Source organism: Lithobates pipiens, unplaced genomic scaffold (assembly GCF_037356315.1).
Source record: "Lithobates pipiens isolate NorthernLeopardFrog02 unplaced genomic scaffold, aLitPip1_a1.2 Scaffold_66, whole genome shotgun sequence".
Taxonomy (NCBI): Eukaryota; Metazoa; Chordata; class Amphibia; order Anura; family Ranidae; genus Lithobates; species Lithobates pipiens.
Genome location: NW_027507888.1, coordinates 509911 through 535362, shown reverse-complemented (window position 1 = coordinate 535362; position 25452 = coordinate 509911). Strand labels below are relative to the sequence as shown.

The window sequence follows — 25452 nt, the reverse complement described above, 5'->3', positions numbered from 1 at the left end:
TCATGGTCCCAGCAGCCGCCTTCGCTCCTCATGGTCCCAGCAGCCGCCTTCGCTCCTCATGGTCCCAGCAGCCGCCTTCGCTCCTCATGGTCCCAGCAGCCGCCTTCGCTCCTCATGGTCCCAGCAGCCGCCTTCGCTCCTCATGGTCCCAGCAGCCGCCTTCGCTCCTCATGGTCCCAGCAGCCGCCTTCGCTCCTCATGGTCCCAGCAGCCGCCTTCGCTCCTCATGGTCCCAGCAGCCGCCTTCGCTCCTCATGGTCCCAGCAGCCGCCTTCGCTCCTCATGGTCCCAGCAGCCGCCTTCGCTCCTCATGGTCCCAGCAGCCGCCTTCGCTCCTCATGGTCCCAGCAGCCGCCTTCGCTCCTCATGGTCCCAGCAGCCGCCTTCGCTCCTCATGGTCCCAGCAGCCGCCTTCGCTCCTCATGGTCCCAGCAGCCGCCTTCGCTCCTCATGGTCCCAGCAGCCGCCTTCGCTCCTCATGGTCCCAGCAGCCGCCTTCGCTCCTCATGGTCCCAGCAGCCGCCTTCGCTCCTCATGGTCCCAGCAGCCGCCTTCGCTCCTCATGGTCCCAGCAGCCGCCTTCGCTCCTCATGGTCCCAGCAGCCGCCTTCGCTCCTCATGGTCCCAGCAGCCGCCTTCGCTCCTCATGGTCCCAGCAGCCGCCTTCGCTCCTCATGGTCCCAGCAGCCGCCTTCGCTCCTCATGGTCCCAGCAGCCGCCTTCGCTCCTCATGGTCCCAGCAGCCGCCTTCGCTCCTCATGGTCCCAGCAGCCGCCTTCGCTCCTCATGGTCCCAGCAGCCGCCTTCGCTCCTCATGGTCCCAGCAGCCGCCTTCGCTCCTCATGGTCCCAGCAGCCGCCTTCGCTCCTCATGGTCCCAGCAGCCGCCTTCGCTCCTCATGGTCCCAGCAGCCGCCTTCGCTCCTCATGGTCCCAGCAGCCGCCTTCGCTCCTCATGGTCCCAGCAGCCGCCTTCGCTCCTCATGGTCCCAGCAGCCGCCTTCGCTCCTCATGGTCCCAGCAGCCGCCTTCGCTCCTCATGGTCCCAGCAGCCGCCTTCGCTCCTCATGGTCCCAGCAGCCGCCTTCGCTCCTCATGGTCCCAGCAGCCGCCTTCGCTCCTCATGGTCCCAGCAGCCGCCTTCGCTCCTCATGGTCCCAGCAGCCGCCTTCGCTCCTCATGGTCCCAGCAGCCGCCTTCGCTCCTCATGGTCCCAGCAGCCGCCTTCGCTCCTCATGGTCCCAGCAGCCGCCTTCGCTCCTCATGGTCCCAGCAGCCGCCTTCGCTCCTCATGGTCCCAGCAGCCGCCTTCGCTCCTCATGGTCCCAGCAGCCGCCTTCGCTCCTCATGGTCCCAGCAGCCGCCTTCGCTCCTCATGGTCCCAGCAGCCGCCTTCGCTCCTCATGGTCCCAGCAGCCGCCTTCGCTCCTCATGGTCCCAGCAGCCGCCTTCGCTCCTCATGGTCCCAGCAGCCGCCTTCGCTCCTCATGGTCCCAGCAGCCGCCTTCGCTCCTCATGGTCCCAGCAGCCGCCTTCGCTCCTCATGGTCCCAGCAGCCGCCTTCGCTCCTCATGGTCCCAGCAGCCGCCTTCGCTCCTCATGGTCCCAGCAGCCGCCTTCGCTCCTCATGGTCCCAGCAGCCGCCTTCGCTCCTCATGGTCCCAGCAGCCGCCTTCGCTCCTCATGGTCCCAGCAGCCGCCTTCGCTCCTCATGGTCCCAGCAGCCGCCTTCGCTCCTCATGGTCCCAGCAGCCGCCTTCGCTCCTCATGGTCCCAGCAGCCGCCTTCGCTCCTCATGGTCCCAGCAGCCGCCTTCGCTCCTCATGGTCCCAGCAGCCGCCTTCGCTCCTCATGGTCCCAGCAGCCGCCTTCGCTCCTCATGGTCCCAGCAGCCGCCTTCGCTCCTCATGGTCCCAGCAGCCGCCTTCGCTCCTCATGGTCCCAGCAGCCGCCTTCGCTCCTCATGGTCCCAGCAGCCGCCTTCGCTCCTCATGGTCCCAGCAGCCGCCTTCGCTCCTCATGGTCCCAGCAGCCGCCTTCGCTCCTCATGGTCCCAGCAGCCGCCTTCGCTCCTCATGGTCCCAGCAGCCGCCTTCGCTCCTCATGGTCCCAGCAGCCGCCTTCGCTCCTCATGGTCCCAGCAGCCGCCTTCGCTCCTCATGGTCCCAGCAGCCGCCTTCGCTCCTCATGGTCCCAGCAGCCGCCTTCGCTCCTCATGGTCCCAGCAGCCGCCTTCGCTCCTCATGGTCCCAGCAGCCGCCTCAAAGGTCCCAGCAGCTGCCTCAAGGGTCCCAGCAGCTGCCTTCGCTCCTCATGGTCCCAGTAGTCGCCTTCGCTCCTCATGGTCCCAGCAGCCGCCTTCGCTCCTCATGGTCCCAGCAGCTCCTCATGGTCTCAGTAGTCGCCTTCGCTCCTCATGGTCCCAGTAGTCGCCTTCGCTCCTCATGGTCCCAGTAGCCGCCTTCGCTCCTCATGGTCCCAGTAGCCGCCTTCGCTCCTCATGGTCCCAGTAGCCGCCTTCGCTCCTCATGGTCCCAGCAGCTGCCTCAAAGGTCCCAGCAGCTGCCTCAAGGGTCCCAGCAGCTGCCTTCGCTCCTCATGGTCCCAGTAGTCGCCTTCGCTCCTCATGGTCCCAGTAGCTGCCTCAAGGGTCCCAGCAGCTGCCTTCGCTCCTCAATGGTCCCAGTAGCTGCCTTCGCTCCTCAATGGTCCCAGTAGCTGCCTTCGCTCCTCAATGGTCCCAGTAGCCGCCTTCGCTCCTCAATGGTCCCAGTAGCCGCCTTCGCTCCTCAATGGTCCCAGTAGCCGCCTTCGCTCCTCAATGGTCCCAGTAGCCGCCTTCGCTCCTCAATGGTCCCAGTAGCCGCCTTCGCTCCTCAATGGTCCCAGTAGTCGCCTTCGCTCCTCAATGGTCCCAGTAGTCGCCTTCGCTCCTCATGGTCCCAGTAGTCGCCTTCGCTCCTCATGGTCCCAGTAGTCGCCTTCGCTCCTCATGGTCCCAGTAGTCGCCTTCGCTCCTCAATGGTCCCAGTAGTCGCCTTCGCTCCTCAATGGTCCCAGTAGTCGCCTTCGCTCCTCAATGGTCCCAGTAGTCGCCTTCGCTCCTCAATGGTCCCAGTAGTCGCCTTCGCTCCTCAATGGTCCCAGTAGTCGCCTTCGCTCCTCAATGGTCCCAGTAGTCGCCTTCGCTCCTCAATGGTCCCAGTAGTCGCCTTCGCTCCTCATGGTCCCAGTAGTCGCCTTCGCTCCTCATGGTCCCAGTAGTCGCCTTCGCTCCTCATGGTCCCAGTAGTCGCCTTCGCTCCTCATGGTCCCAGTAGTCGCCTTCGCTCCTCATGGTCCCAGTAGTCGCCTTCGCTCCTCATGGTCCCAGTAGTCGCCTTCGCTCCTCATGGTCCCAGTAGTCGCCTTCGCTCCTCATGGTCCCAGTAGTCGCCTTCGCTCCTCATGGTCCCAGTAGTCGCCTTCGCTCCTCATGGTCCCAGTAGTCGCCTTCGCTCCTCATGGTCCCAGTAGTCGCCTTCGCTCCTCATGGTCCCAGTAGCCGCCTTCGCTCCTCATGGTCCCAGTAGCCGCCTTCGCTCCTCATGGTCCCAGTAGCTGCCTTCGCTCCTCATGGTCCCAGCAGCTGCCTCAAAGGTCCCAGCAGCTGCCTCAAGGGTCCCAGCAGCTGCCTTCGCTCCTCATGGTCCCAGTAGTCGCCTTCGCTCCTCATGGTCCCAGTAGTCGCCTTCGCTCCTCATGGTCCCAGTAGTCGCCTTCGCTCCTCATGGTCCCAGTAGTCGCCTTCGCTCCTCATGGTCCCAGTAGTCGCCTTCGCTCCTCATGGTCCCAGTAGTCGCCTTCGCTCCTCATGGTCCCAGTAGTCGCCTTCGCTCCTCATGGTCCCAGTAGCCGCCTTCGCTCCTCATGGTCCCAGTAGTCGCCTTCGCTCCTCATGGTCCCAGTAGCCGCCTTCGCTCCTCATGGTCCCAGTAGCCGCCTTCGCTCCTCATGGTCCCAGTAGCCGCCTTCGCTCCTCATGGTCCCAGTAGCCGCCTTCGCTCCTCATGGTCCCAGTAGCCGCCTTCGCTCCTCATGGTCCCAGTAGCCGCCTTCGCTCCTCATGGTCCCAGTAGCTGCCTTCGCTCCTCATGGTCCCAGTAGCTGCCTTCGCTCCTCATGGTCCCAGTAGCTGCCTTCGCTCCTCATGGTCCCAGTAGCTGCCTTCGCTCCTCATGGTCCCAGTAGCTGCCTTCGCTCCTCATGGTCCCAGTAGCTGCCTTCGCTCCTCATGGTCCCAGTAGCTGCCTTCGCTCCTCATGGTCCCAGTAGCTGCCTTCGCTCCTCATGGTCCCAGCAGCTGCCTTCGCTCCTCATGGTCCCAGCAGCTGCCTTCGCTCCTCATGGTCCCAGCAGCTGCCTTCGCTCCTCATGGTCCCAGCAGCTGCCTTCGCTCCTCATGGTCCCAGCAGCTGCCTTCGCTCCTCATGGTCCCAGCAGCTGCCTTCGCTCCTCATGGTCCCAGCAGCTGCCTTCGCTCCTCATGGTCCCAGCAGCTGCCTTCGCTCCTCATGGTCCCAGCAGCTGCCTTCGCTCCTCATGGTCCCAGCAGCTGCCTTCGCTCCTCATGGTCCCAGCAGCTGCCTTCGCTCCTCATGGTCCCAGCAGCTGCCTTCGCTCCTCATGGTCCCAGCAGCTGCCTTCGCTCCTCATGGTCCCAGTCGTCGCCTCAAGGGTCCCAGTAGCTGCCTTCGCTCCTCATGGTCCCAGTAGCTGCCTTCGCTCCTCATGGTCCCAGTAGCTGCCTTCGCTCCTCATGGTCCCAGTAGTAGCCTTCGCTCCTCATGGTCCCAGTAGTAGCCTTCGCTCCTCATGGTCCCAGTAGTCGCCTTCGCTCCTCATGGTCCCAGTAGTCGCCTTCGCTCCTCATGGTCCCAGTAGCCGCCTTCGCTCCTCATGGTCCCAGCAGCTGCCTCAAGGGTCCCAGCAGCTGCCTCAAGGGTCCCAGTAGTCGCCTTCGCTCCTCATGGTCCCAGTAGCCGCCTTCGCTCCTCATGGTCCCAGTAGCTGCCTTCGCTCCTCATGGTCCCAGTAGCTGCCTTCGCTCCTCATGGTCCCAGTAGCTGCCTTCGCTCCTCATGGTCCCAGTAGTCGCCTTCGCTCCTCATGGTCCCAGTAGCTGCCTTCGCTCCTCATGATCCCAGTAGTCGCCTTCGCTCCTCATGGTCCCAGTAGCTGCCTCAAGGGACCCAGCAGCTGTCTTCGCTCCTCATGGTCCCAGTCGTCGCCTCAAGGGTCCCAGTAGCTGCCTTCGCTCCTCATGGTCCCAGTAGCTGCCTTCGCTCCTCATGGTCGCAGTAGCTGCCTTCGCTCCTCATGGTCCCAGTAGCTGCCTTCGCTCCTCAATGGTCCCAGTAGCTGCCTTCGCTCCTCAATGGTCCCAGTAGCTGCCTTCGCTCCTCAATGGTCCCAGTAGCTGCCTTCGCTCCTCAATGGTCCCAGTAGCTGCCTTCGCTCCTCAATGGTCCCAGTAGCTGCCTTCGCTCCTCAATGGTCCCAGTAGCTGCCTTCGCTCCTCAATGGTCCCAGTAGCTGCCTTCGCTCCTCAATGGTCCCAGTAGCTGCCTTCGCTCCTCAATGGTCCCAGTAGCTGCCTTCGCTCCTCAATGGTCCCAGTAGCTGCCTTCGCTCCTCAATGGTCCCAGTAGCTGCCTTCGCTCCTCAATGGTCCCAGTAGCTGCCTTCGCTCCTCAATGGTCCCAGTAGCTGCCTTCGCTCCTCAATGGTCCCAGTAGCTGCCTTCGCTCCTCAATGGTCCCAGTAGCTGCCTTCGCTCCTCAATGGTCCCAGTAGCTGCCTTCGCTCCTCATTGGTCCCAGTAGCTGCCTTCGCTCCTCAATGGTCCCAGTAGCTGCCTTCGCTCCTCAATGGTCCCAGTAGCTGCCTTCGCTCCTCAATGGTCCCAGTAGCTGCCTTCGCTCCTCAATGGTCCCAGTAGCTGCCTTCGCTCCTCATGGTCCCAGTAGTCGCCTTCGCTCCTCATGGTCCCAGTAGTCGCCTTCGCTCCTCATGGTCCCAGTAGTAGCCTTCGCTCCTCATGGTCCCAGTAGTAGCCTTCGCTCCTCATGGTCCCAGTAGTCGCCTTCGCTCCTCATGGTCCCAGTAGTCGCCTTCGCTCCTCATGGTCCCAGTAGCCGCCTTCGCTCCTCATGGTCCCAGCAGCTGCCTCAAGGGTCCCAGCAGCTGCCTCAAGGGTCCCAGCAGCTGCCTTCGCTCCTCATGGTCCCAGTAGTCGCCTTCGCTCCTCATGGTCCCAGTAGCTGCCTTCGCTCCTCATGGTCCCAGTAGCCGCCTTCGCTCCTCATGGTCCCAGTAGCTGCCTTCGCTCCTCATGGTCCCAGTAGTCGCCTTCGCTCCTCATGGTCCCAGTAGCTGCCTTCGCTCCTCATGGTCCCAGTAGCTGCCTTCGCTCCTCATGATCCCAGTAGTCGCCTTCGCTCCTCATGGTCCCAGTAGCTGCCTCAAGGGTCCCAGCAGCTGTCTTCGCTCCTCATGGTCCCAGTCGTCGCCTCAAGGGTCCCAGTAGCTGCCTTCGCTCCTCATGGTCGCAGTAGCTGCCTTCGCTCCTCATGGTCCCAGTAGCTGCCTTCGCTCCTCATGGTCCCAGTAGCTGCCTTCGCTCCTCAATGGTCCCAGTAGCTGCCTTCGCTCCTCAATGGTCCCAGTAGCTGCCTTCGCTCCTCAATGGTCCCAGTAGCTGCCTTCGCTCCTCAATGGTCCCAGTAGCTGCCTTCGCTCCTCAATGGTCCCAGTAGCTGCCTTCGCTCCTCAATGGTCCCAGTAGCTGCCTTCGCTCCTCAATGGTCCCAGTAGCTGCCTTCGCTCCTCAATGGTCCCAGTAGCTGCCTTCGCTCCTCAATGGTCCCAGTAGCTGCCTTCGCTCCTCAATGGTCCCAGTAGCTGCCTTCGCTCCTCAATGGTCCCAGTAGCTGCCTTCGCTCCTCAATGGTCCCAGTAGCTGCCTTCGCTCCTCAATGGTCCCAGTAGCTGCCTTCGCTCCTCAATGGTCCCAGTAGCTGCCTTCACTCCTCAATGGTCCCAGTAGCTGCCTTCGCTCCTCAATGGTCCCAGTAGCTGCCTTCGCTCCTCAATGGTCCCAGTAGCTGCCTTCGCTCCTCAATGGTCCCAGTAGCTGCCTTCGCTCCTCAATGGTCCCAGTAGCTGCCTTCGCTCCTCAATGGTCCCAGTAGCTGCCTTCGCTCCTCAATGGTCCCAGTAGCTGCCTTCGCTCCTCAATGGTCTCAGTAGCTGCCTTTTTTCCTCATGGTCCCAGTAGCTGCCTTTTTTTCCTCATGGTCCCAGTAGCTGCCTTTTTTTCCTCATGGTCCCAGTAGCTGCCTTTTTTCCTCATGGTCCCAGTAGCTGCCTTTTTTCCTCATGGTCCCAGTAGCTGCCTTTTTTCCTCATGGTCCCAGTAGCTGCCTTTTTTCCTCATGGTCCCAGTAGCTGCCTTTTTTCCTCATGGTCCCAGTAGCTGCCTTTTTTCCTCATGGTCCCAGTAGCTGCCTTTTTTCCTCATGGTCCCAGTAGCTGCCTTTTTTCCTCATGGTCCCAGTAGCTGCCTTTTTTCCTCATGGTCCCAGTAGCTGCCTTTTTTCCTCATGGTCCCAGTAGCTGCCTTTTTTTCTCATGGTCCCAGTAGCTGCCTTTTTTCCTCATGGTCCCAGTAGCTGCCTTTTTTCCTCATGGTCCCAGTAGCTGCCTTTTTTCCTCATGGTCCCAGTAGCTGCCTTTTTTCCTCATGGTCCCAGTAGCTGCCTTTTTTCCTCATGGTCCCAGTAGCTGCCTTTTTTCCTCATGGTCCCAGTAGCTGCCTTTTTTCCTCATGGTCCCAGTAGCTGCCTTTTTTCCTCATGGTCCCAGTAGCTGCCTTCGCTCCTCATGGTCCCAGTAGCTGCCTTCGCTCCTCAATGGTCCCAGTAGCTGCCTTCGCTCCTCAATGGTCCCAGTAGCTGCCTTCGCTCCTCAATGGTCCCAGTAGCTGCCTTCGCTCCTCAATGGTCCCAGTAGCTGCCTTCGCTCCTCAATGGTCCCAGTAGCTGCCTTCGCTCCTCAATGGTCCCAGTAGCTGCCTTCGCTCCTCAATGGTCCCAGTAGCTGCCTTCGCTCCTCAATGGTCTCAGTAGCTGCCTTTTTTCCTCATGGTCCCAGTAGCTGCCTTTTTTTCCTCATGGTCCCAGTAGCTGCCTTTTTTCCTCATGGTCCCAGTAGCTGCCTTTTTTCCTCATGGTCCCAGTAGCTGCCTTTTTTCCTCATGGTCCCAGTAGCTGCCTTTTTTCCTCATGGTCCCAGTAGCTGCCTTTTTTCCTCATGGTCCCAGTAGCTGCCTTTTTTCCTCATGGTCCCAGTAGCTGCCTTTTTTCCTCATGGTCCCAGTAGCTGCCTTTTTTCCTCATGGTCCCAGTAGCTGCCTTTTTTCCTCATGGTCCCAGTAGCTGCCTTTTTTCCTCATGGTCCCAGTAGCTGCCTTTTTTCCTCATGGTCCCAGTAGCTGCCTTTTTTCCTCATGGTCCCAGTAGCTGCCTTTTTTCCTCATGGTCCCAGTAGCTGCCTTTTTTCCTCATGGTCCCAGTAGCTGCCTTTTTTCCTCATGGTCCCAGTAGCTGCCTTTTTTCCTCATGGTCCCAGTAGCTGCCTTCGCTCCTCAATGGTCCCAGTAGCTGCCTTCGCTCCTCAATGGTCCCAGTAGCTGCCTTCGCTCCTCAATGGTCCCAGTAGCTGCCTTCGCTCCTCAATGGTCCCAGTAGCTGCCTTCGCTCCTCAATGGTCCCAGTAGCTGCCTTCGCTCCTCAATGGTTCCAGTAGCTGCCTTCGCTCCTCAATGGTCCCAGTAGCTGCCTTCGCTCCTCAATGGTCCCAGTAGCTGCCTTCGCTCCTCAATGGTCCCAGTAGCTGCCTTCGCTCCTCAATGGTCCCAGTAGCTGCCTTCGCTCCTCAATGGTCCCAGTAGCTGCCTTCGCTCCTCAATGGTCCCAGTAGCTGCCTTCGCTCCTCAATGGTCCCAGTAGCTGCCTTCGCTCCTCAATGGTCCCAGTAGCTGCCTTCGCTCCTCAATGGTCCCAGTAGCTGCCTTCGCTCCTCAATGGTCCCAGTAGCTGCCTTCGCTCCTCAATGGTCCCAGTAGCTGCCTTTTTTCCTCATGGTCCCAGTAGCTGCCTTTTTTCCTCATGGTCCCAGTAGCTGCCTTTTTTTCCTCATGGTCCCAGTAGCTGCCTTTTTTCCTCATGGTCCCAGTAGCTGCCTTTTTTCCTCATGGTCCCAGTAGCTGCCTTTTTTCCTCATGGTCCCAGTAGCTGCCTTTTTTCCTCATGGTCCCAGTAGCTGCCTTTTTTCCTCATGGTCCCAGTAGCTGCCTTTTTTCCTCATGGTCCCAGTAGCTGCCTTTTTTCCTCATGGTCCCAGTAGCTGCCTTTTTTCCTCATGGTCCCAGTAGCTGCCTTTTTTCCTCATGGTCCCAGTAGCTGCCTTTTTTCCTCATGGTCCCAGTAGCTGCCTTTTTTCCTCATGGTCCCAGTAGCTGCCTTTTTTCCTCATGGTCCCAGTAGCTGCCTTTTTTCCTCATGGTCCCAGTAGCTGCCTTTTTTCCTCATGGTCCCAGTAGCTGCCTTTTTTCCTCATGGTCCCAGTAGCTGCCTTTTTTCCTCATGGTCCCAGTAGCTGCCTTTTTTCCTCAATGGTCCCAGTAGCTGCCTTTTTTCCTCAATGGTCCCAGTAGCTGCCTTTTTTCCTCAATGGTCCCAGTAGCTGCCTTTTTTCCTCATGGTCCCAGTAGCTGCCTTTTTTCCTCATGTTACCAGTAGCTGCCTTTTTTCCTCATGGTCCCAGTAGCTGCCTTTTTTCCCTCATGGTCCCAGTAGCTGCCTTTTTTCCCTCATGGTCCCAGTAGCTGCCTTTTTTCCTCATGGTCCCAGTAGCTGCCTTTTTTCCTCATGGTCCCAGTAGCTGCCTTTTTTCCTCATGGTCCCAGTAGCTGCCTTTTTTCCTCATGGTCCCAGTAGCTGCCTTTTTTCCTCATGGTCCCAGTAGCTGCCTTCGCTCCTCATGGTCCCAGTAGCTGCCTTCGCTCCTCATGGTCCCAGTAGCTGCCTTTTTTCCTCATGGTCCCAGTAGCTGCCTTCGCTCCTCATGGTCCCAGTAGCTGCCTTCGCTCCTCATGGTCCCAGTAGCTGCCTTCGCTCCTCATGGTCCCAGTAGCTGCCTTCGCTCCTCATGGTCCCAGTAGCTGCCTTCGCTCCTCATGGTCCCAGTAGCTGCCTTCGCTCCTCATGGTCCCAGTAGCTGCCTTCGCTCCTCATGGTCCCAGTAGCTGCCTTCGCTCCTCATGGTCCCAGTAGCTGCCTTCGCTCCTCATGGTCCCAGTAGCTGCCTTCGCTCCTCATGGTCCCAGTAGCTGCCTTTGCGACTCCCGGGTCTCAGTATCCGCCTCGCGACTCCCGGGTCTCAGTATCCGCCTCGCGACTCCCGGATTTCAGTATCTGCCTCGCGACTCACGGATCTCAGTAGCCGCCTCGCCCCTAACGGGTCTCCAGTAGCCGCATCACTGGTCCCAGTAGCCGCCTTGCGCCTCACGGGTCCCAGTAGCCGCCTCGCGCCTCACGGGTCCCAGCAGCCGCCTCGCGCCTCACGGATCTCCAGTAGCTGCCTCACGGGTCCCAGTAGCCGCCTCGCGCCTCACGGGTCCCAGTAGCCGCTTCGCGCCTCAGGCTCCCAGCAGCCGCCTCGCGCCTCACTGGTCCCAGCAGCAACCTCGCGCCTCACTGGTCCCAGCAGCCGCCTCGCGTCTCACTTGTCCCAGCAGCCGCCTCGCACCTCACTGGTCCCAGCAGCCGCCTCGCGCCTCACTGGTCCCAGCATCCGCCTCGCGCCTCACTGGTCCCAGCATCCGCCTCGCGCCTCACTGGTCCCAGCAGCTGCCTTCGCTCCTCTCGGTTCCAGCAGCCGCCTTCGCTCCTCTCGGTGCCAGCAGCCGCCTTCGCTCCTCTCGGTGCCAGCAGCCGCCTCCGCTCCTCTCGGTGCCAGCAGCCGCCTCCGCTCCTCTCGGTGCCAGCAGCCGCCTCCGCTCCTCTCGGGTCCCAGCAGCAGCCGCCTCCGCTCCTCTCGGGTCCCAGCAGCAGCCGCCTCCGCTCCTCTCGGGTCCCAGCAGCAGCCGCCTCCGCTCCTCTCGGGTCCCAGCAGCCGCCGCCTCCGCTCCTCTCGGGTCCCAGCAGCCGCCGCCTCCGCTCCTCTCGGGTCCCAGCAGCCGCCGCCTCCGCTCCTCTCGGGTCCCAGCAGCCGCCGCCTCCGCTCCTCTCGGGTCCCAGCAGCCGCCGCCTCCGCTCCTCTCGGGTCCCAGCAGCCGCCGCCTCCGCTCCTCTCGGGTCCCAGCAGCCGCCGCCTCCGCTCCTCTCGGGTCCCAGCAGCCGCCGCCTCCGGCCTATGTTTCGGTGCATCCCAAAATGAAATATTTACAAAAGTGTGTGTGGATATATCTATATAAATCAGATATCCTAAAGAATAAAATGGCAGTTGTTGCATTATTTTGTGATCAATTCATGTTTTTTTATTTAATTTTTTTCATACAGCCATAAAAGACCATCCAGAAAAGCATACTGTAATAGAGAAATAGAGTGCTACCCCGAACCACTCCGATTTCTGGGCCCCTAAAATGAATAGCAATGTCAAATTCTTCCAATACCAGCAAGATTGTAGTCTGTGGTTTACTAATCCCAATCGTTGCAATATTTTGTCACGCTGTCTTTGGGCAGCAGTCTTTCAAATGTTCCCAAAAATTACTTCAACTAATTAAAAAAATAAACTAAAGTTGGCACTTTTTTTTTTGTACAAAGTAAAATGTTGCGCCGAGTATCGTGATCTTTATTCGAAGCAAACTATTTAAATTTAATTTTATCCAGAATCGTGCTTAACTATATTATGCTTTAAAAGTTAAGACTATTTTTCACATTTTGTTCTTTATTCATTAAAGGTATTTACACTGTTTAACCAGTTGCCGACCGCCGCACGCCGATGTACGTCGGTAGAATGGCACGGGCAGGCATAAGGACATACATGTACGTCCCTTGCCTCCCGCGGGTCGGGGGCCCGATCGGGCCCCCGCCCGGTGCCTGCGGCGGTCGGTTTTCGTCCGGGAGCGATCCGGGACGAGGGGGCGGCCATTCATTCATGGCCACCCCCTCGCGATCGCTCCCGACGAATAGAAATCCCCGGTGACATCACTTCCTCTCCTGTAATGTAAACACAGGAGAGGAAGTGATGTATTCTCTCCTCCGTGTCGGTATTTTTCGTTCCGACACGGAGGAGAGCGGATCGGTGAGTTGCACCAACACTCTACACACACAGTAGAACATGCCAGGCACACTCACACCCCCCCTTTACCCCCCGATCACCCCCCCAATTACCCCTGCCCCCCAGTCACAGTGACACCAATGTCATTTTTATTTTATTTTTTGCATTGGTGTCATTTGTGACTGTAATAACTGTTAGGGCAGTTAGAGTTAGCCCCCTTTAGTTCTAATGTACCCCCCTAACCCCCCCAATAAAGGTTTAACCCCGTGATCACCCCCCGTCGCCAGTGTCACTAAGGCTGGGTTCACATTGCAGCGGTTTATGAGAACGAATGTGATTCGCACCGCACTGCAGTGCAAATCACATCCGATCTCTGTGCGATTCGAGTTCAGCCATTCGCCGCACCTGCCGCACCCGCCGCAAATTCGCACGGGACCCTTTTTTTGGCCCGCAGCAGAATCGGATCGCATGGGTGTTCACACCATGCGATCCGAGTTTGCAGATCGCACTGCGATATGCGAACTGATCTGGGGGTGTCAGTAACATTTCACTGACACTCCCAGCAGTTCGCATAGGGCAGTGTGAACTGCCGCCGGGAGGCATGCGATGCGGGAACCCGCCGCGCATTCGTGGCGTTCCCGCATCGCTCCAGTGTGAACCCAGCCTAATAAGCGATCGTTTTTCTGATCGCTGTATTAGTGTCACAGGTGACGCTAGTTAGGCAGGTAGGTATTTAGGTTCGCTGCAGCTTTTTATAGCGCCAGGGACCCCCATATACTACCGCATAAAGCCCCCTAATTGCCCCCTAGTTAACCCTTTCACCAGTGATCACCATATAACTGTTACAGGTGACGCTGGTTGGTTAGTTATTTTTTTATAGTTTCAGGGCACCCGCCATTTATTACCTAGTCTCACTAGTGTACCCCTAAATTTAGGGGTGTCTACTTTCCAAAATGGGGTCATTTGGGGGGGGTTTGTGCCATCTTGGCATTTTATGGCCTTCAAAACTGTAACGCCCTTAGAAAGCCTGAAGGCGGTGCTTGGTTTTCGGGGCCCCGTACGCGGCTAGGCTCCCAAAAAGTCCCACATATGTGGTATCCCCGTACTCAGGAGAAGCAGCAGAATTTATTTTGGGGTGTCATTTCACATATGCCCATGGCATGCATGAGCAATATATCATTTAGTGACAACTTTGTTAAAAAAAAAAAAAAAAAGTTTGTAATTTTCCCGCAACTTGTGGCAAAATATAAAATATTCCATGAACTCAACATGCCTCTCAGCAAATAGCTTGGGGTGTCTACTTTCTAAAATGGGGTCATTTGTGGGGGTTTTGTGCCATCTTGGCATTTTATGGCCTTCAAAACTGTAATAGGTAGTGAGAAGTGAACTCAAAAATTTACGCCCTTAGAAAGCCTGAAGGCGGTGCTTGGTTTTCGGGGCCCCGTACGCGGCTAGGCTCCCAAAAAGTCCCACATATGTGGTATCCCCGTACTCAGGAGAAGCAGCAGAATTTATTTTGGGGTGTCATTTCACATATGCCCATGGCATGCATGAGCAATATATCATTTAGTGACAACTTTGTTAAAAAAAAAAAAAAAAAGTTTGTAATTTTCCCGCAACTTGTGGCAAAATATAAAATATTCCATGAACTCAACATGCCTCTCAGCAAATAGCTTGGGGTGTCTACTTTCTAAAATGGGGTCATTTGTGGGGGTTTTGTGCCATCTTGGCATTTTATGGCCTTCAAAACTGTAATAGGTAGTGAGAAGTGAACTCAAAAATTTACGCCCTTAGAAAGCCTGAAGGCGGTGCTTGGTTTTCGGGGCCCCGTACGCGGCTAGGCTCCCAAAAAGTCCCACATATGTGGTATCCCCATACTCAGGAGAAGCAGCAGAATTTATTTTGGGGTGTCATTTCACATACGCCCATAGCATGTGTGAGCAATATATCATTTAGTGACAACTTTGTGTAAAAAAAAAAAAAAAAAATTTTTTTTTTGTCATTATTCAATCGCTTGAGGCAAAAAAATAAAATATTCAATGGGCTCAACATGCCTCTTATCAATTTCCTTAGGGGGTCTACTTTCCAAAATGGGGTCATTTGGGGGGGTTTTGTACTGCCCTGCCATTTTAGCACCTCAAGAAATGAGATAGGCAGTCGTAAACTAAAAGCTGCGTAAATTCCAGAAAACGTACCTTAGTTTGTAGATGTGACAACTTTTGCGCAAACCAATAAATATACAATTATTGACTTTTTTTTTACCAAAGACATGTGGCTGAATACATTTTGGCCTAAATGTATGACTAAAATTGAGTTTATTGGATTTTTCTAATAACAAAAAGTAGAAAATATCATTTTTTTTCAAAATTTGCGGTCTTTTTACGTTTATATCGCAAAAAATAAAAATCGCAGAGGCAATCAAATACCATCAAAAGAAAGCTCTATTTGTGGGAAGAAAAGGACGCAAATTTTGTTTGGGTACAACATTGCATGACCGCGCAATTACCAGTTAAAGCAGCGCAGTGCCAAAGTGTAAAAAGACCTCTGGTCATTTACCAGCAAAATGGTCCGGTCTGAAAGTGGTTAAGTACAGTGAGATCATGAGGTTTTGAGCTGATTGTTGCAGTATGTCAATTTTGTTTTGCACTACTTTTTATGTTCATAATATAGTTGGGCTACATACAGTTCATAAAGCATACACAATGGACGAATCTTTTATTGAAGGTAATATATTTGGATGAATTTGGAACAAGCAAACTATTCATAATTCAATAAAAGCTGTTGAACTGCATAAAATGGGGGTGTTTGGAAAGACATAGTAATTTTAAGTAAGCTGGGCATGCTGAGAATGCGCACTGTGTAATGGTTGATCAACTAAGGGACAAGGTAGACGCAGCAGAGACTGAGTATGATTAACACGTTGCGCATCATGCCTTCAATAAAGACAACTTGGTGTTTTTTTGTTAAAAAGAATAAGATTGGAGCAGAAAAAAGTGACCAGTCTTACATTTGTGTGCCCTTTATAGCCAGAATGGCAAATTTCTTGTTCAAGAGATAGTTTGTAAGGTTACACTTCCTGTTGTACAGCACTTTGTTCACTGCAGAATTCCAATACACTCCTTGAAACACCCACCATAACTTTAGGACCCACCCACATCAACTCTCAGAACTGCTAAGCTACTCCCTAAGCCTGCCCTGAAACTACAGAGGCTCAAAGCATGAATGGGACATGTAGTATCAGGACTGGTAAAGGAAGGAAATAGGAAGTCAGAACCTGGAAATTCAGCCAGGAGCAGGAGGGACATCAGGCACAGAAACCTGTTACAGCTAAAGGAGGTAAGATGCAGATAAATTGACTGAGGTTTTGACTCATTTTTATGCACAATGCTTCTGTTTTGTGGGAGGAAAAGATGTTCTACATAAGCCACAGACCATTTTGCTGGCCAAAGACCACTTTTTGCAATTGGGTACTGCGTCGCATTAACTTGCAATTGCACATTTGTGCGACTTGGCTCCCAAATTGACTTTTTTTTGACAATTTTTCTTTTTTCTCCCCACAAATAGAACTTTCTTTTCGTGGTGTTCAGTCCTGCGGTTTTTATTTTTTGCACTATAAACAAAAAAGAGCGACAATTTTGAAAACGCATTTTCTACTTTTTGCTATATCCCCCAAAAATGTGTAAACATTTTTTTTTCCCTCCAGTTTAGGCCGATGTGTAGTGTTCTACATAATTTTGGTAAAATTCGCAGTAAGCGATTGGTTTGTGCAAAAATTTGTGTTTACAAAAAGGATAGCTTTCTGGCTTTTTTTAAAAAGATAAAGGAGTGATGCGCGGTACTATGACAGGAAATTGGCCTAGGAGGCTAAAATTCTATAGGCACTAAGATTGTGAGTGATATATATATTCCCGTATAAAGTAAGAGAAGGTATATAAAAAGTTGTGCGTATTTTATGAGGGGGTGGTTGAAGACTCTCACCACTATAGCATAATGATGTTCAGAGTAAGAGACAAATGTAATAAATTAGCATAAAAAAAGGAAAGAATCACAATACTTAGAACTAGTGATCCCTAATGCGATTTGTTAAAACTGACAGAATCGCATAAAGTGCCTCTTTCTGGCTTTTTTTTTTTTTTTTTACTAGTAATGGATCAGCGATTTTTATTGTGACTGCGACATTATGGCGGACCCATTTTACATTTTTGACAGATTTGGGACCATTGTCATTTATACAGCAATCATTGCTATAAAAATGCACTGATTCCTGTGTAAATTACACTGGCAGTGTAGGTGTTAAGTGTGTCCCAGGGGTGTGTTGCTATCTGTGGGTGGCGTGGCTGTGTTTTACGCATAACTGATCTCTGCTCCAATCACAGGGAGCAGAGATCAGTGTCACTGTTGCTAGGCAGAAAAAGGAGATGCTTGTTTACTTTAGCATCTCCCGTGAGACGATCGTGGTTATCCCTGCAGTGATCGAATCTGCGGAACCCGCGATTGGACTCGAGGTTACATAGTTACATAGTTAGGTTGAAAAAAGACACAAGTCCATCCAGTTCAACCAAAAAAAAAATATATATATATACACATACATACATACATACATATATACATATACCAGCCCATATACCCAATTCTATACCCACAGTTGATCCAGAGGAAGGCAAAAAAAAACCAGCAGAGCATGATCCAATTTGCTAAAGCAGGGGAAAAAATTCCTTCCTGATCCCCCGAGAGGCAATCGGATTTTCCCCGGATCAACTTTACCTATAAATTTATATTACCTACACTTAGGAAATAATCCAGGCCTTTCTTAAAGCAATCCACTGAGCTGGCCATAACCACCTCTGCAGGGAGTCTATTCCACATTTTTACAGCTCTTACCGTGAAGAAACCTTTCCGTATTTGGAGATGAAATCTCTTCTCCTCTAGACGTAAAGAGTGCCCCCTTGTCCTCTTTGTTGACTTTAAAGTGAATAACTCGACACCAAGTTCCCTATATGGACCCCTTATATATTTGTACATGTTGATCAAATCCCCCCCCCCCCCCTTAATCTCCTCTTATCAAGAGTGAATAAATTCAGTTCCTCTAATCTTGCCTCATAGCTGAGTTGCTCCATGCCTCTTATCAGTTTGGTTGCCCTTCTCTGCACTTTCTCCAGTTCCCTGATATCCTTTTTGAGAACTGGTGCCCAAAACTGAACGGCATATTCCAGATGAGGTCTTACTAATGATTTGAACAGGGGCAAAATGATCTCTCTCTCTCTGGAGTACATACCTCTCTTAATACAGGAAAGGACTTTGCTCGCTTTGGAAACCGCAGCTTTGCATTGCATGCTATTATTGAGCTTATGATCTACCAAAACCCCCAGATCCTTCTCCACTATGGATTTCCCCCAGTTGTACTCCCCCTAGCGTGTATGATGCATGCATATTCTTAGCCCCCAAGTGCATAACCTTACATTTCTCAACATTAAACCTCATCTGCCACATAGTCGCCCAATTAGACAGAGCATTGAGGTCTGCTTGTAAATTGGTGACATCCTGTAAGGACATTATTGCACCGCATAGCTTGGTGTCATCTGCAAAGACGGAAATGTTACTCTTGATCCCAGACCCAATATCATTTATAAAGATATTAAAAAGTAAGGGTCCCAGCACTGAACCTTGGGGTACACCACTCATAACCTTAGACCATTCAGAGTAAGAATCATTAACCACTACTCTCTGAATTCTGTCTTTTAGCCAGTTTTCTATCCCGACAAGGTGGCATGGTGGCAAATTTAAAGGGATGTACCTGCACTTCTATTTGTCTATCTGTGCCATTCTGCTGACTTATATCGGCGTGCATTGGTCGGGAAGTGGTTAAAGTAATAGTAAAGCCTTGTGGTCTTCCCCTGCTCTGCAAAACCATTACACAGAGCAGCCCTAATCTTCCTCTTGTGCCCAATGCTGGTGCTCCTAGGCCCCTCCCTCCTGCTGGGTCCCCTCACAGCAAGCAGCTTGCTTTGTGGGGCTCCCAAACAGGCGCTCCGTTTTTGTTGCTGTGTCTATTCACACATGGAGGCTTGGCTCGCTGGCTGTGATTGACAGCAGTGGGGGCCAGTGGCTCCCACTGCTGGCAAAAACCAGTCGGGAGTGAGGAGTCCCCAGAGAATCAAGGATCTCATGGACATCACTGTATTGCAAGGGTGCTCGGGTAAGAATTAATGGGGGCTGCTGCACACAGTTTTTACGTTCATGCATAGCCACTTTTGCGATACTAAAGTCCTTCTATTTAAAATGGAGAGGTGCTAAACGTCTTATACTTTCCTGCTCTGTGGTTGGCTCCTTACATTGTTCTGTGATCAGCAGTTTCCAAAGGATTACCAATTGTCTGCTGCATTCCTGGGGGCACGCAGTGGGCCATGTTCTGGGTTGTCAATGGAATCCATCCAACTGTGCAAAAGCCCACGAGACAGGGCACAACTTCTAGTCGACTTGGTGCCTGAGATTTGTCGAACCCTGTACTAGCAGATTAGATACTGTCAAATTGAAACGCAGTAGGACATGTAATTATTGAAAAGTAGATTGTAGGTCAATGATTGTAAAGGCATTTCTTTTAAATTTAAAATAAGAGGATATGTTTGCCTGCTCTGTTCAATGATATTGCACAGAGGGGGCCCCTTACCTGGAGATCCTTGCTGGTGCTGTCCACTCCTCCTTTCCTCAAAAAGCCATGTGCTGAAAGGGCATCTGTGTGGGTGTGCCCTCAGTCTAGGCTTTGTGCATCCCTAGTCTCGCACATTGGGGCTTGGCCACACCTCCCGCTCCCTTTTCACAGGATTTGACTGACAGCAGCAGGAGCCTAGAGCTGATTTTTAAGAACTGCAGCATAAAGCCAAACTCTGGTTGAGGAAACAATGTATATATACAATGGATGGTGGTATGGGTTATAGTATATAGTGCGAGATTAGAGTCCATACAAATGTCCTTTGAGCTGTTAAGCTCTGTGTGAGGAAACAGTCTATACAGACAGGGCAGCCTTGCAGGGGAAGCCGAAGCAAACTCCAAACATGTAGAGAAATCAAACAGGCACCTCTTCGTTAAGACTGTGTAGTTTTAATAGACAAAATGCGTTAAAAACACTCATTGAGGTTTCATTACTAAAATGGCGACGTGTTCCTGAGCATGTGCACTAGGGGGGTGTCTGTAGTGCATGCTCCTTTCTCAAGCTTTGCACTTCCCTGTAATCAACCAGCTGCTCTCCAAGCCTCTCTTTGGACTCTGCACACATGCTGGAAGATTCCTGCTGGTCAGGATGCCGGCTATGAGAAGGATTCACAGGACATCACCCCCTCTGCTGGAAGCTGTGACGGAGATTGGTCTAACTGGACTATCCTGTGCCTGAGTAATGAAACCTAAATGTGAATGTTAATGCACTTTGTCTATTCTGTTCCCATCACTTTAACCAGTTGCCGACCGCCGCACGCCGATGTACGTCGGCAGAATGGCACGGGCAGGCATAAGGGCTTACATGTACGTCCCTTGCCTCCCGCGGGTCGGGGGCCCGATCGGGCCCCCGCCCGGTGCCTGCGGCGGTCGGTTTTCGTCCGGGAGCGATCCGGGACGAGGGGGCGGCCATTCATTTATGGCCACCCCCTCGCGATCGCTCCCGACGAATAGAAATCCCCCGTGACATCACTTCCTCTCCTGTAATGTAAACACGGGAGAGGAAGTGATGTATTCTCTCCTCCGTGTCGGTATTTTTCGTTCCGACACGGAGGAGAGCGGATCGGTGAGTTGCACCAACACTCTACACACACACAGTAGAACATGCCAGGCACACTCACACCCCCCCTTTACCCCCCGATCACCCCCCCAATTACCCCTGCCCCCCAGTCACAGTGACACCAATGTCATTTTTTTTTTTTTTTTTTTTTTTTTTTTTTGCATTGGTGTCATTTGTGACTGTAATAACTGTTAGGGCAGTTAGAGTTAGCCCCCTTTAGTTCTAATGTACCCCCCTAACCCCCCCAATAAAGGTTTAACCCCGTGATCACCCCCCGTCGCCAGTGTCACTAAGGCTGGGTTCACATTGCAGCGGTTTATGAGAACGAATGTGATTCGCACCGCACTGCAGTGCAAATCACATCCGATCTCTGTGCGATTCGAGTTCAGCCATTCGCCGCACCCGCCACACCCGCCGCAAATTCGCACGGGACCCTTTTTTTGGCCCGCAGCAGAATCGGATCGCATGGGTGTTCACACCATGCGATCCGAGTTTGCAGATCGCACTGCGATATGCGAACTGATCTGGGGGTGTCAGTAACATTTCACTGACACTCCCAGCAGTTCGCATAGGGCAGTGTGAACTGCCGCCGGGAGGCATGCGATGCGGGAACCCGCCGCGGATTCGCGGCGTTTCCGCATCGCTCCAGTGTGAACCCAGCCTAATAAGCGATCATTTTTCTGATCGCCGTATTAGTGTCACAGGTGACGCTAGTTAGGCGGGTAGGTATTTAGGTTCGCCGCAGCTTTTTATAGCGCCAGGGACCCCCATATACTACCGCATAAAGCCCCCTGATTGCCCCCTAGTTAACCCTTTCACCAGTGATCACCATATAACTGTTACAGGTGACGCTGGTTGGTTAGTTATTTTTTTATAGTTTCAGGGCACCCGCCATTTATTACCTAATAAAGGTTTAACCCCCTGATCACCTGGCGGGTGTCATTTGTGACTAATAACTGTTAGGGCAGTTAGGGTTAGCCCCCTTTAGTTCTAAGGTACCCCCCTAACCCCCCCAATAAAGGTTTAACCCCGTGATCACCCCCCGTCGCCAGTGTCACTAAGGCTGGGTTCACATTGCAGCGGTTTATGAGAACGGATGTGATTCGCACTGCAGTGCAAATCACATCCGATCTCTGTGCGATTCGAGTTCAGCCATTCGCCACACCCGCCGCAAATTCGCACGGGACCCTTTTTTTGGCCCGCAGCAGAATCGGATCGCATGGGTGTTCACACCATGCGATCCGAGTTTGCAGATCGCACTGCGATATGCGAACTGATCTGGGGGTGTCAGTAACATTTCACTGACACTCCCAGCAGTTCGCATAGGGCAGTGTGAACTGCCGCCGGGAGGCATGCGATGCGGGAACCCGCCGCGCATTCGTGGCGTTCCCGCATCGCTCCAGTGTGAACCCAGCCTAATAAGCGATCGTTTTTCTGATCGCTGTATTAGTGTCACAGGTGACGCTAGTTAGGCAGGTAGGTATTTAGGTTCGCCGCAGCTTTTTATAGCGCCAGGGACCCCCATATACTACCGCATAAAGCCCCCTGATTGCCCCCTAGTTAACCCTTTCACCAGTGATCACCATATAACTGTTACAGGTGACGCTGGTTGGTTAGTTATTTTTTTATAGTTTCAGGGCACCCGCCATTTATTACCTAGTCTCACTAGTGTACCCCTAAATTTAGGGCTGTCTACTTTCCAAAATGGGGTCATTTGGGGGGGGTTTGTGCCATCTTGGCATTTTATGGCCTTCAAAACTGTAACGCCCTTAGAAAGCCTGAAGGCGGTGCTTGGTTTTCGGGGCCCCGTACGCGGCTAGGCTCCCAAAAAGTCCCACATATGTGGTATCCCCGTACTCAGGAGAAGCAGCAGAATTTATTTTGGGGTGTCATTTCACATACGCCCATAGCATGTGTGAGCAATATATCATTTAGTGACAACTTTGTGTCATTATTCAATCGCTTGAGGCAAAAAAATAAAATATTCAATGGGCTCAACATGCCTCTTATCAATTTCCTTAGGGGGTCTACTTTCCAAAATGGGGTCATTTGGGGGGGTTTTGTACTGCCCTGCCATTTTAGCACCTCAAGAAATGAGATAGGCAGTCGTAAACTAAAAGCTGCGTAAATTCCAGAAAACGTACCTTAGTTTGTAGATGTGACAACTTTTGCGCAAACCAATAAATATACAATTATTGACTTTTTTTTTTTTTACCAAAGACATGTGGCTGAATACATTTTGGCCTAAATGTATGACTAAAATTGAGTTTATTGGATTTTTCTAATAACAAAAAGTAGAAAATATCATTTTTTTTCAAAATTTGCGGTCTTTTTACGTTTATATCGCAAAAAATAAAAATCGCAGAGGCAATCAAATACCATCAAAAGAAAGCTCTATTTGTGGGAAGAAAAGGACGAAAATTTTGTTTGGGTACAACATTGCATGACCGCGCAATTACCAGTTAAAGCAGCGCAGTGCCAAAGTGTAAAAAGACCTCTGGTCATTTACCAGCAAAATGGTCCGGTCTGAAAGTGGTTAAGGTAAGTAGCGCACTTACCACACACAGAATCTCACAGGGGTATAACTTGCTCATAGGAATCTATTCTGCAGAGAGGCTGCTGCTCAGGTCACATCTGTCCATTTACCCTTTTGCCTGTTAACCACATGAACTTCCAGGAGAAACGCTGCTCCACTACTGGATGGACCACTGCCACTCCAAACAGCCAACCAGTCTCTCAAATACCATACAAATTGAGAAGATGACTTGGTGCAATATATAGGGACTTGATTATAAAAGCAGAACCAAAAGGCCAGCCAAATACTTGCATGCCTGCCACTGCTCACCAGGACACAGCAGCAAGCATTTGTGTGATGATGGGATGAAATGCGTAGAGTGGGGTGGAGTATACAGATGTCAGATGCGCGCTGCTGTCTCCTGGGGAACAGTGGTGTACATGTAGGTATATTTGGCTTGCCTTTTGAGTGGTCTTGTTTTTTGTTCTGTTTTTATATTCAAGCCCTTATATAATGCATTGCACTATCTGAGCCTTTTTCTAAATTTGCATGGTCTTTTGAGTGCTCTTGTTTTGGTCTTGTATACATGTGCAGTCACTTTTATTATGGTAAATTATTCATACTAATTGAAGTTGCTTTATTGTTCACACAGTATAATGCATGGATATAAGCCTTGGCATTTATTTTCTCAAACTGACTTAGGCTGGGCATAGATCGGTTGTTTTTATGAAGTAATGGATTTTTTTATCCACACAAGTGGTGTGTATAGAGGAATCCTCCCTTCTGGGCTATTGTATTCTGCCAGTAGGAGGACTGCACTATCAAAATACACTAGTCAGCACTGCAGCCCGCTGATTGAGTAGTGTTTTCAATAATCCTGTTCAGCTAAAGTCGATCCCTAGGTTGGCTGTAAGTGAACGACCATAAATTGTAATTCAGAAGGTTCCTGCAGTTACCTGAATTTTTGATCGGTCTATAGCAGTGATGGCAAACCTTGGCACCCCAGATGTTTTGGAATGAAATTTCCCATGATGCTCATGCACTCTGCAGTGTAGCTGAGCATCATGGGAAATGTAGTTCCAAAACATCTGGGGTGCCAAGGTTCGCCATCACTGGTCTATAGTCATACTATCTGGTTTGCTCTGCTGTTAAATCAATCTGATAAGTCCATATGTAGCTTTGGATTTTTAAAGTCCTTTTCTTAAAGGGCTTGATGTGTTTTTTTTTTTTTTTTTTTTTTTTTTGTATAAATTGGTCAGTGTCTGTTTCACAAGGTTGTTTGCTTGTAAGCTGAATCTTGTTTGGTATAATGTATTTGGCAACAGTCTCTGCATTTCACTAGGATGACAAAGCTGCTTATGCAGAAATGCACTTGGTCAGTGTTGTCACCTTAAGGCCCCTTTCACACTGACGTCCCGTTCAGGCCCGCCTGTCAGTTTTTCCATAGAACGTCTGATGTCAGCGGTGACACGTCCGCTGACATCCGACCCGCTCCGATCCGAAAGTGTAACAGAGGAAAAAGCTATTTTTCCATCCGCCATCGGATCGGGTGACGACGGGCACTGCGGCCCTTCGTCATCCGATCTCCCATAGGGGAGAGCGGCGCTGTGACAGGTCTGTCCCTGCGCAGTGTGCAGAGACGGACCTGTCATCTCCCTGCTCAGCGGGGATCGACTGAGTGATCCCCGCTGAGCAAACGGATATCCACGGGGCGGATCAGAACTGATCCGCCCTGTGTGAAAGGACCCTTAGGATAGGAAGTTAAAGGGGTGTTCCGGCCAATATTTAAAAAAAAAGTCATCAGCTACAGACACTGTAGCTGCTGACTTTTATTAAGGACAGTTGCCTGTCCAGCGATCCCGCGATGTCGGCCACCCCGAGGCCGATCTGTCCATTGGATTAGCTGCCGGCTCCTCCATCTTAAAGGGAAACAGGCAGTGGATTCTTGCAGCTTCACTGCCAGTTTCCTACTGCGCATGCGCGAGTCGCGCGGCGCTTTGGGAATGGCCCCGTTTTCTGTGACGCATGTCCCAGAAGGCAACGAGGCCACTCACCGAAGAGGACGAAGCACTGCGGAATATGAAGAGGCAGATTAGAAAGACTGCCTAGTAACAGCAGTTTCAAGTGAAAATTTTCAGTTTGAATGGGGTGTAGGTGGCTTTACTCGTGTATGCACTCTCACTTGTGTATATTGGCTTATGTGTACTGATATCTACAAATTTTAGTCAGGAATTATTTTGGGGAATTTGTCCTGAACCCGTGGTGCACTAAGTGCAAGTACCGTATATACTCGAGTATAGGCCGACCCGAGTATAAGCCGAGGCCCCCAATTTACCCCCAAAAAACTGGAAAACTTATTGACTCGTGTATAAGCCGAGGGTGAGACATGGCTGTCCATCCCTGTGTGTCCGTCCATCCCTGTGTGTGTGTCCGTCCATCCATCCCTGTGTGTGTGTCCATCCATCCATCCATCCCTGTGTGTGTATCCATCCATCCATCCATCCCTGTGTGTGTGTGTGTGTGTGTGTGTGTGTGTGTATCCATCCATCCATCCATCCCTGTGTGTGTGTGTGTGTGTGTGTGTATCCATCCATCCATCCATCCATCCCTGTGTGTGTGTGTGTGTGTGTGTGTGTGTGTGTGTGTGTGTGTGTGTGTGTGTCCGTGCAGCCTTGTGTGTGTGTGTCCAGCCTACCTGTGTCCCAAGCCTCCGTCCCGAGCCGCCGTCGTCCCGAGCCTCCTCCGTCCCGTGCCGTGCCTCCTCCGTCCCGTGCCGTGCCTCCCCCGTGCCGTGCCTCCTCCGTCCCGTGTCTCCTCCGTCCCGTGCCGTGCCGTGCCTCCTCCGT

At 52.4% G+C, this 25452-nt stretch overlaps 1 long non-coding RNA gene across 3 annotated transcripts in view; it reads left to right on the top strand.

The window, feature by feature from the left end:
• LOC143958945 (uncharacterized) overlaps positions 1-25452 on the top strand; it is a 126274-nt gene that overhangs the window by 53789 nt on the left and 47033 nt on the right. The window contains exon 1 of one of the 3 annotated variants that reach the window (XR_013270154.1): positions 15550-15659. The exons of the other annotated variants lie outside the window; for them this stretch is intronic. This is a non-coding gene — a long non-coding RNA (uncharacterized LOC143958945). Of the gene's footprint in view, positions 1-15549; positions 15660-25452 lie in introns of those variants that run through there. 3 annotated transcript variants of the gene reach the window in all.